The 9,515-nt window shown below is 49.2% G+C and overlaps 1 long non-coding RNA gene across 1 annotated transcript in view; it reads right to left on the bottom strand.

The window, feature by feature from the left end:
• Window positions 1-467: 467 nt before the first annotated feature.
• The window catches only part of LOC108449069, a 10,397-nt gene continuing 1,349 nt past the window's right edge, over window positions 468-9,515 (bottom strand). Inside the window, exons 2-3 of the long non-coding RNA XR_001865169.1 lie at window positions 5,609-5,679; window positions 468-1,258 (exon numbers count right to left, since the gene is read on the bottom strand). This is a non-coding gene — a long non-coding RNA (uncharacterized LOC108449069). The remainder of the gene's footprint in view (window positions 1,259-5,608; window positions 5,680-9,515) is intronic.

The following is a 9,515-nucleotide window of genomic DNA, read 5'->3' as shown; positions in this document are numbered from 1 at the left end:
GAGTCTGGAGTCAGGGAACACGTGCCAAGTTCTGCTATCTTGTGGTGTGCCCTTGAGCAAAGTCGTGCCTGAGAAGGGGAATGGAAACAGCAAGGCCAGCCCAGTCCTGGGGTGCTGAACACCAGTAATGATGGGCTGTTGAAGGATTTTCAGCTGGGAGGAGCTAACCTGGGTCCCTGGATGCAAAATGAGCTCTGTATCAATGGACCCATCTGGGATTACATCAGCAGTGCTCTGTGAGGGTGAAGTCTCTTTAAAAGCACTCACAGACCTCTCTGGGTGTCACTCTGTGAGCACAGCTTGTGTCTGTGCTGGGTCTGCAGAGCTCCCTTCCCTTCCCTTCCCTTCCCTTCCCCCCCATTCTGCTCACCCAGGTTTCCCTCTGCTTTCCAGCACAGTTTATTTTTCCATTTTTATTTTGCATCACACCTTTTTGGTGCATTTAAAAAAAAATTTATTTGCCTTAGATTAAACACTTCAGCCACAGAAAATCCCTCCCCACACGAAACTCAGGGAGCTGTGGAATATTTAAACTGTCCCCAGCCATCCCTTTTTGCTCACCCTTTTCCAGTGGGCTGCTGGAAAGTGACACCACAGACCGGAGGATTGCTGATCCTGATTTCAGAACAGCTCCAGAGAGCTCTGAATTCTTGCATTAACTTGATGGCAATAACATGGATCTCAAATTTGGGAAGCCTCTGGAGCAGGAAAACCTTGTGTTTTTCCCCACAACTCTTTGATTTCTTCTTGATCATGGAGAAAATGAGGTTTGGTGGGGTTTGTGGAGTTCTCCTAAATCTCCCTCCGCTCCCCTGCCCACGTCCTTCCAGCCCATTTGATTTCCCCCGTGCCCTGCCGAGGCTGGCTGAGCCCAGGGGTGGCCGTGCCTTCTTCAGAGCCCTGGGAATGTCCTGCAGGAGCAGGAAAAGAGCCCCTGATCCTTGCCAGGGCCGCGGGAAGAGGGGACAGGTGACTGCTCGTCCCAAGGCAGCAGAGGGCATCCATGAGTTTGGAGATGCATCTCCGGAGCTGCAGGAGCACCGGCAGGCCCTGGGACTGAAGGGTGAACGAGGCAGATTCCAGCTCTTCTCCTGTCAGTCCTGAGCAGATTCCTAAGTTCTCAGGTGTATCTTCAGGGTATTTCCCCCAGTCGCTCCTGAGCAATTTATAAATCACAGGGCCGAGCAGAAATCCTGGTGGGATTCCTCTTGCCTGCCTGGAAGCAGTGCACTGATGTGGCAGGTGCAGATAAAGGTCTCTGTAAACACAGAAGTTATTTAATTGAATTCAAATTTAATTGCTGGAAATTCGCACCTTTCCCAGGAATTCCTTAGCTCACTTAGCCAGGATATTTACACCAGTGGAATTATTTATAAACACTGAGCATGGCAGGGCAGATTTGTTCAATAATTTCAGCAAAAGTTTGCAAGATCATCACTTCCCCCAGCACTTGGTGATAAGGCACAGAGATAACACTTCCTCCAGTATATCCAGCTTTATCCAAAGAGGATTGATGCCAGCTTGGGATTGATCCCTCAGATCCCTGACATTAAAACTTTTCTTTAGCAGTCCTCTAAGAATGACCCCAAGTCTGGTACCTCTCACTTCATGCTCTCTAATTTACTAATTTTAATGAACATTATTATCTAAATTTAAACTCACACGGTTCTGACACTGCAATAGTGGTGAAACTCCAGGGGTGGACAAACAGAGACGATGTTTTATGGGAGGATTGATCCCTCAGATCCCTGACATTAAAACTTTTCTTTAGCAGTCCTCTAAGAATGACCCCAAGTCTGGTACCTCTCACTTCATGCTCTCTAATTTACTAATTTTAATGAACATTATTATCTAAATTTAAACTCACACGGTTCTGACGCTGCAATAGTGGTGAAACTCCAGGGGTGGACAGAGACAATGTTTTATGGGATGTGCCACAGCCAATCCCACAGGAAGGCTGCCGAGAGCACAGAGATGTGAGAGCACCTCTGCTTTAACAACCAGATCGACTCATTTTGTGAGCAAAAACAACCGTGGAGCTCCTGCACGAGATCCCCAGGGCCATGGGGAAGGGTCACAGCCCCCCTGAGCCCCCTGGTTTCCCCTTCTCTTCCCAGTCCCTGGCAGCTTACAGGGAGTGGCACGGAGCCAGTCCCTGCGGGCACAGTGTGGAGGGGGCTCCTTCCCGAGCGTTTAAAAGTCTGACAAACTGTTTGCAGTTCTAGCAGGGATCAACACATTTCGAGAATTAAACCCAACATCTTGGATGGCCAATAGTGCTCCCAACAAGGGCTCTTTCTTTAGCCCAATGCACAAGGGACCTTTCTTCAGTAAGCTATAAAATCACTTACTATAAATCAATTATTTTTGTACTGATTTATTAACTGCTCTCCAGCTGGTCAGATTGGCACTTAAAAAAACCCAAAAACCTCCTGGATGGTCCTACTGAAATTTTCAAAAGGATTTTTCTCTGGAACACTGCTGGTCCAACCTCGTTATGGTCTCCCCTGGTAGTCCCCATATTCCTAAATGCTCCTAAGCTGCCAAGCATGGAAGCACCAACCCACATGGAGCACATCCAGCCTCGGGGCGAAACAGCCCTGACATGAGCTGCCTTGGGAACTCCTGCCTGGAGCTCCTTCAGAAGCCTCTCTGCCAGCTTGGAAAGGAGGGAACTTGCCCAACAGGAGCACATTCTTGAGGAATTTGGGCTGGATATGCTCCCAACACTTGGTGATGCTCCAGAGGACCATCCTCCCAACCCCCAGCCCTGGGATTTCTGCTGCTGTGGGAGTTTCAGGAGCTTGGAATTGGAAGTTTCAGGCTCTCCTACCTTGACAGCCCATCCATCAGGGAGAATGTCCTCACAACTCAGTTTTTCTGGCTTTTCCTGCGTGTTTTGGCTGAAATCTGAAGCAACACAGCGCAGCTTGTGCTGCATATCCCTGACAATTTCCCTCTGCCCCGGAGTTTGGGCACTCACCAGGTGTTTGGTGACACCTCAGCCTGAAATCTAGGCTGGCAGTGCCACCTGGCAGGTGATGGCCTTGGCAGGGACCATGTGGTGGCCCAGGACCAGCCCGGCCTGGACAATTTCCAACTCCATCTCAGCCATTTCTTCTTCGGGGCACAAAGGACTGATGGGCCCCAGTCAGCTCTCAGCTTCCCTGTCCACACAGACACCTCCAAACCTTCTCCATGCCCACCCCAGGATGCATCTGCCCCAATTTCCACCAGGAAAGGAACACACAAAACGTCCCTTTAGGTCTGGGTTCCTTCCCCTGTCCAGCCATCCCTCAGGCTCACTCCAAACATGCCAGGTTTGCATTTGGAGCGTGCCACAAGAGCAGAAATAACCAAACAGAGACTCCAGCTGACCTCACAGTGTCCAGAGCCTGGCTGAGCTCAGGGGGCTGATTCCTGACCACAGGGAGCCAGACATCCCGGGTGGGAATGGTGCTGATCCACGGCGGCTCCTGGTACTGAGCTAAGCCAGAACCTTCCAGGTCCTCCAGTCACAAATAGGAACCATTCCATCGAGCTGCCAGTCCCCTGTGATCCCAGTCTTTTGTGATCCCAGTCCTTCAAGATCCCAGTCCTCCAAGATCCCTGTGATCCCACTCCCCCATGATCCCAATCCCCCATGCTCCCAGTCCCCCATGCTCCCAGTCCTCTGTGCTCCCAGTCCTTTGTGATCCAAGACCTCTGTGTTCCTATTCCTTTGTGACCCCAGTCCACCAAGATCCCACTCCCTCATGGTCCCAGTCCCCCACAATCCCAGTCCTCTGTGCTCCCAGTCCTCTGTGATCCAAGACCTCTGGGCTCCCATTCCTTTGTGACCCCAGCCCACCAAGATCCCACTCCCCCATGATCCCAATCCCCCATGATCCCAATCCCCCATGCTCTCAGTCCCCCATGCTCCCAGCCCCCCATGCTCCCAGTCCCCCATGCTCCCAGTCCTCTGTGATCCCAGTTCTCCAAGATCCCAGTCTCCTGTCCTCTCTCTCATGTTCTCCCAGTCCCTCGCAGCTGCACCGGCAGCGCTGCCTCCTCCAGGGACCCGGCCAGCGCAGAGCCTTTGATTCAGGGCTCACACTGGAAGTGAGGTGGGGTGTTCCTACTTCCCAGATAAATTACACCCGAGAATTGATGGATTTTTCCAGCCCCGAGGCACAGAGGAGGGGGGGGTTCACAGTAATTGCATTTGCATTGATTTATATTTGGACTCTCTTTGGGGTTTTGCTGGGTTTCCAAAGGAAATGCTTTTAATGAGGTCAAAAATAATGTTCAGAGTCCAAGCCCCAAATATTCCAGAGACCTCAGAGGGAAGGATCTCCCAGTGGAGAAGGTGCTGCTCCCGCAGGGCTCAGGTCCTGCATCCCTGCACACCTGGGAACTCTGGGAGGGGAAGAGAGGAGAAAACCAGTGAGGTTTTTCATGTGTGCCTCTGGCTCTACAAATATTTCCAGGAGTTGGTGGAGTTGAGGACAATTTTTTCTCCTTCTAAATATTAACTGAGTTTGCAGTTTGCTTTTCTGAATAATGTCTGCACTGGAATCAGACCTTTTCCAACTGATCCGTTATAGGAAACTCCTAAAAATTGTTTTTAAATATTTAGAACTACCTTTGGCACTGATTCTGGCATTCTGGAATATTTTTCCCTTTCCTTGTGACCTCATTTAAACACTAATTTTTGGTAAAACCATGAAATCTTGAAATAATTTCATTTTGCTTCAAGAGAAGATTTCCCAAAGAAGGAAATCTCTATAGCTTTAAAATCCAATCAGATCTGACAATTCAAATCCGTTTACAGAGGAAATTTCCTTTAAAAAAAATGAATAAATGACTCTGTACCTTCAGCTTGAATCCGTGGCTGCTGGAGTTTAATTGCTTCTCCTTGTGGCCCTAAAACCAGGGCAGCTTCAAAGCAAGGGTGGCTTCTATTAAATTTAATTACCCTTTCCTGCAACTCGCATGGCAAAGGTGCTACAGCGACTCCAGGAAGGTGCTGATGAATCAGGGACAGGTTCCAAACAAAAATATGGATTAAACAGCAATTCCAATGCAAGCAAAAGCTGCCTGTGCGCAGAGGTGTTTGTACCCCAGATAAAATCCTAAAACACGGAACCAGGGGTCATCCCTGTGCCTGTTATTTCCACTCTGCTTCGACTCCAACACGTGTCAAGTGTCAGCAATGTCCCCAGTCCCCTCCGTATTCGTGTCCAGCCAGCCTGGATTTCCCCCCTGTTCCCACACACGCTGCTCTATTAATGCCAACAGGTGCCCTCAGCATTGCAAAGGTTGTTCCAAACATCCCCCAAGAAGCCCCATTTAATCCTGCCTGGCCTGCACATGGAGCACTCCGCTGTCAACATGAGGTTCAGTATTAAAACAAGGGAATCTTGATGGGGATGATTAAACCTGGACATGGGAATGCTCATCTGTTCCCTCAGATTGGTTCTGTCACCTTAAAAAAGGACATGTGCGAATTCATTTGGGCGCTGTGGGGTTTGCAATGAGGGGAAGGGCTGTTTGTGTTTAGCTCAAGTGCAGGAAATTGAATTTGTAGATGAGACAATGTGAGACATCAAACCCAGCCCGTGCTCACCTGGTGCTCTGGCTCGTGCTGATGTGACAGGATCTCGTTTGGGAACGGAGGGATGGCTCGTTTTCTGAGAGCTGGGGAGAGACACCAGAGGAACACGAGTGAGAGGAGCAAATCCACCCCAAATGAGCCAGTAACTCCTCTACAGCTTCCCCATGAGGGGCAGCTCTGATCTCTGCTCCCTGGGATAAGGAGTGGACCCAGGGAACGGCTGCAGCTGGGCCAGGGCAGGGTTAGGTTGGATTTTGGGAAAGGTTCTTTCCCCAGAGGCTGCTGGGCACTGCCCAGTCGCCCCGGGGAATGGTCCCAGCCCCGAGGCTGCCAGAGCTCCAGGAGCGTTTGGACAGCGCTGCCAGGGATGCCCAGGGTGGGGCTGTTGCGGGGTCTGTGCAGGGCCAGGAGCTGCACTGGATGATCCTTGTGGGTCCTTTCCAACTCAGGACATTCCATGGGTCTATAATGCCTTGACTGGGTGGTACCCACTGTTTGGGGCAGAACATGAACTCCAGGCGGAGAAGCACCTTGGAAATGCAGGAAGAACTCAATTTCCACAACATCCCAAGCACGGATGAGCTCTGTCCCCACAACCCCCAGGTTGTGCCACAGTCACCCTGCTCCAGATACAAATAGAATTTGTGATTCTCGCTGCGACAGAGCTGGGAATCAGTCAGGCTGTCCCTGCCTGGAGAAACAAACCCTGGGAAGAGAGACCCAGCAGGTGGGAGAGCCAAAGCAGCAGGTCAGGGTAGGAGGGGAGGGAGACAGAAAGAAATCAGGGGCTGGGAGCCGCTCTGAGCGTAAGAAGTAATAATCACCCTCACAGATGCTTAGCTCTAACAGCCTGACAAGATCCCTTCCTTCACAGAAGAGCTATTTGATTGCTCCCACACTTGTTTCCATCCCAAACCCCCGGGTTGCAATGTCTTCGTGACACTCCAAATATCCACAGAGCTCTTTGAAGTTGAATTTTAATGTGTTTATTGACACCAGCTATGATATTTCAAAACACATGGGCTACAAATTGTTACCATGCGTGGCGAGTGTTTACAGTAATCCCTGTATTAAAACAAACTCAGCCTTTCCTGATGATTTTATATCTTCTTACTGACTCACTTGCCTGTGTTTATTTAAACTCCTGTTGAGGGGTTTTTTTTAATATTCAACACTTTTGAAACATTAAAAAAAACCAACCCCAACCCTATCTGCAGATGTCAGATAGTTTTGAAACATTTTGCCTTGGTTTTTATGGGCTCCACATGGCCCAAGCCTCCCTCTTGAATTTTCCCTGCATGAAAGAGAAATGGTTTAAAGCTCTCTGGTTTTAGTGTCTACTGTTAAAAGTGATGTCTTAGGAGAATCCCTACAGAGCACAAGACTCCTCCAGGATCCTTGGAGCACCGAAGTTCCTTGGAGGGAGCAGGACCCACTCCCACAAGTGCTCTCAGACATTCCCTCTGCCAAACAACTCCAAAAAACCCCATCAACTGTGGCAGGAACAACACCACTGGGAAAAAGAGCAAAACCAATGTTTGCTAGATGAAAAAAAATCTAAACTGGGGGGAAATAGATTTCCTTTGGAACTCCTAAAAGATAGGGAGGAAGGGAAATGGAATCTGCAAACAAATTATAAAATAGAAATCAGGCTACAAACATTGTTCTTTAAAAGGAAACTTAAATTCTGTGTGGCTAAACTGGAGCAGCTCTGGGGACTCTTCCATGCCCTCCTTCTCCTTGGGCTCCCAAAGTCCAGCCTGTATCTCTGGGGGTGGCTGGATTCAAGGGCATCCTCTAAAATGTAATAAACCCTGCGAGTGATGGACAACTGGGGAGGTGCAGAACCCACCGGCATTCAGATTTAATTCAGTAGTTTGGAACTCAGCATCTGAGAACTACTCAGAGCTCACAGGTTATTTTTTTCCATGCTGGAGTAAAGCAGGCAGGCTCTGAGCATAAGAAGTGATGTAAAGTGTGCCTAAACAAAAGTCTTGGTGGAAAATTTATATATTTAGGGTAATGGTCTTGGTTATTTGAAAAGGAAGAGGAATCCTGGAAAATATTTCTATTTTTTAATTGTCTGAAGGTTCTGAATCGGTTTAAAGGGTTTCACTAACCTGAGATCCAAGCACTCATCCTCAAATTAACAAATTTCCTGGGAAATGGAAAAATTGAGGCCTTGGGAAATAACTCCGCAGCTCTGTCATGCTGCAGGGACCACCCCAAAACCCCTGGAATCACCTCCCACATCACCTCTTGCATCTCCAAAGGGGAATTCCAGGCTAGCCCTGGTCCCTCCCAGCGAAAGAACCGGCATTTGACAGGAAAACTGAAGGAAAGCAGCACTTCTATCATCCTGCACAGAGCACTCCGGGATGAACAAGTGGCACAAAGATGTCCCCAACATCTGCATCCAGCTGTGCCAGCCCCTCCCTGTCACACACACAGCTCAGGGGCTCTGCAGGTAAAAGAAATTGGAATTCCTGGGAGTTTTGAGGCTGTGTGATGGTGAACCCGGGAAAAGCAGGGCTCTCTCACCCCTAATTCAGCATTAAACAGGCCCCGAGCTGCTCTGCAATCTCATTGTTACTTCATTCAGCCCAGCTCCGAGCGTGTTCCGAGGGCTCTGGGCTGGGGTTCACGAGCAGATGGCTCAAAGCTGGGGGTGAGGGATGGAAGAGACAGGTGGAAAGCATTGCCACATTCCCATGGAGTGTGCAGGGTCCTCTGGAGCAGGGCCAGGGGCTCAGGTCAGAGCAGTCACACGTCCCGCAAGCTGCGCCGGAACATCCCTCAAACCCAGCTAAGCAAACAGCCCCGAGAGCCAAGTGCCAGCTCCAGCTGGCATCCTGGGGCCTTTTCTCCTGCAGTTGTGGCAGTTTTGGGAGGTTATGAAAAGTTTACTAATGAGAAACATTTTGGGACACGGTGCCAACAGGCTCGGTCTGGAGGAAGAGCTGTAAATGACACGAGAATGTAAAACTGTGGTGGAAAGTCTGGAGCTGCGGCTCCACACCCTGAGCAGTGCTGGCTGTTTGTACATCCCAACAATTCTGGGCACCAGGGGAGTTGTCTGCCTGCTCTGAAGGTGTTTACACTGTGCTTTCTAAATATTTAAAGCCACTGATGACATTAAAGACAACTCGTGCTCCTCAGTGACTTTGTTCACTTCGGTTTGCAGGACCAGCTCTTCTTTTTAAAATAGGAATTTGATCCAGCAAAGGGCTGTGAGAGCCCTGAGCAGCCAGGGATCCTCAGCAAATAATTTTGGCAACTCTCTTTAACTCATCTTAGCCAATTTCTGTTGGGAAATAATATCTCGTTTTGATTTCTGTGTGAGAAGCACTTGCAAACAACATTTTTTGCCCAGCAAGGACTTCCCAGTGATCAGCTCAACTCCAAACACCCACTCTGAGGCAGAAATCAGCACCAACATCGAAGTGACAGATGAGAAGGCAGCAAATCCCAACAGAAGCTTCCTCCCTGGTTGGTCTGCTGGGAGCAGTTCCAGGCAGCACTGCCAGGGCTGGACACCCATCCTCACGGGGAGCCGATATTTGGGTGCAGCAGGAGAGCAGGGCAGGCTTTGTCGGTGTCCCAGTGCTATCCATCACTGTGTTTACCATCTTTTCCTTTTCTTTCCATAACTCCTGGCTTCACTCACGTCTGGGTGTTTTCTAACCAGCCTTTAGGTAATAAATCAAAGCTGTCAGCGTTGGAAGAAAATTAATGTGAGAAGCTGTTCCAAAGGCCACCAGCCTTTTCCCTACTCCGTGTGTGCTGTGTTAATCCAGGATTCCTCAACAGCTTTCAAAGTTTTCCTATTTCCACAAAGTTTGGAGGCTCCAGATGCCTTTTTTTTTTTTTTTTTTTTTTTTTTTTTTTTTTTTTTTTTTTGGGGTGTTTTTTTTTCTCC

This window comes from Corvus brachyrhynchos, unplaced genomic scaffold (genome assembly GCF_000691975.1).
Source record: "Corvus brachyrhynchos isolate BGI_N302 unplaced genomic scaffold, ASM69197v1 scaffold68, whole genome shotgun sequence".
Classification (NCBI taxonomy): Eukaryota; Metazoa; Chordata; class Aves; order Passeriformes; family Corvidae; genus Corvus; species Corvus brachyrhynchos.
The sequence above is the reverse complement of the archived record's forward strand: the minus strand, read 5'-3'. Positions and strand labels throughout refer to the sequence as shown.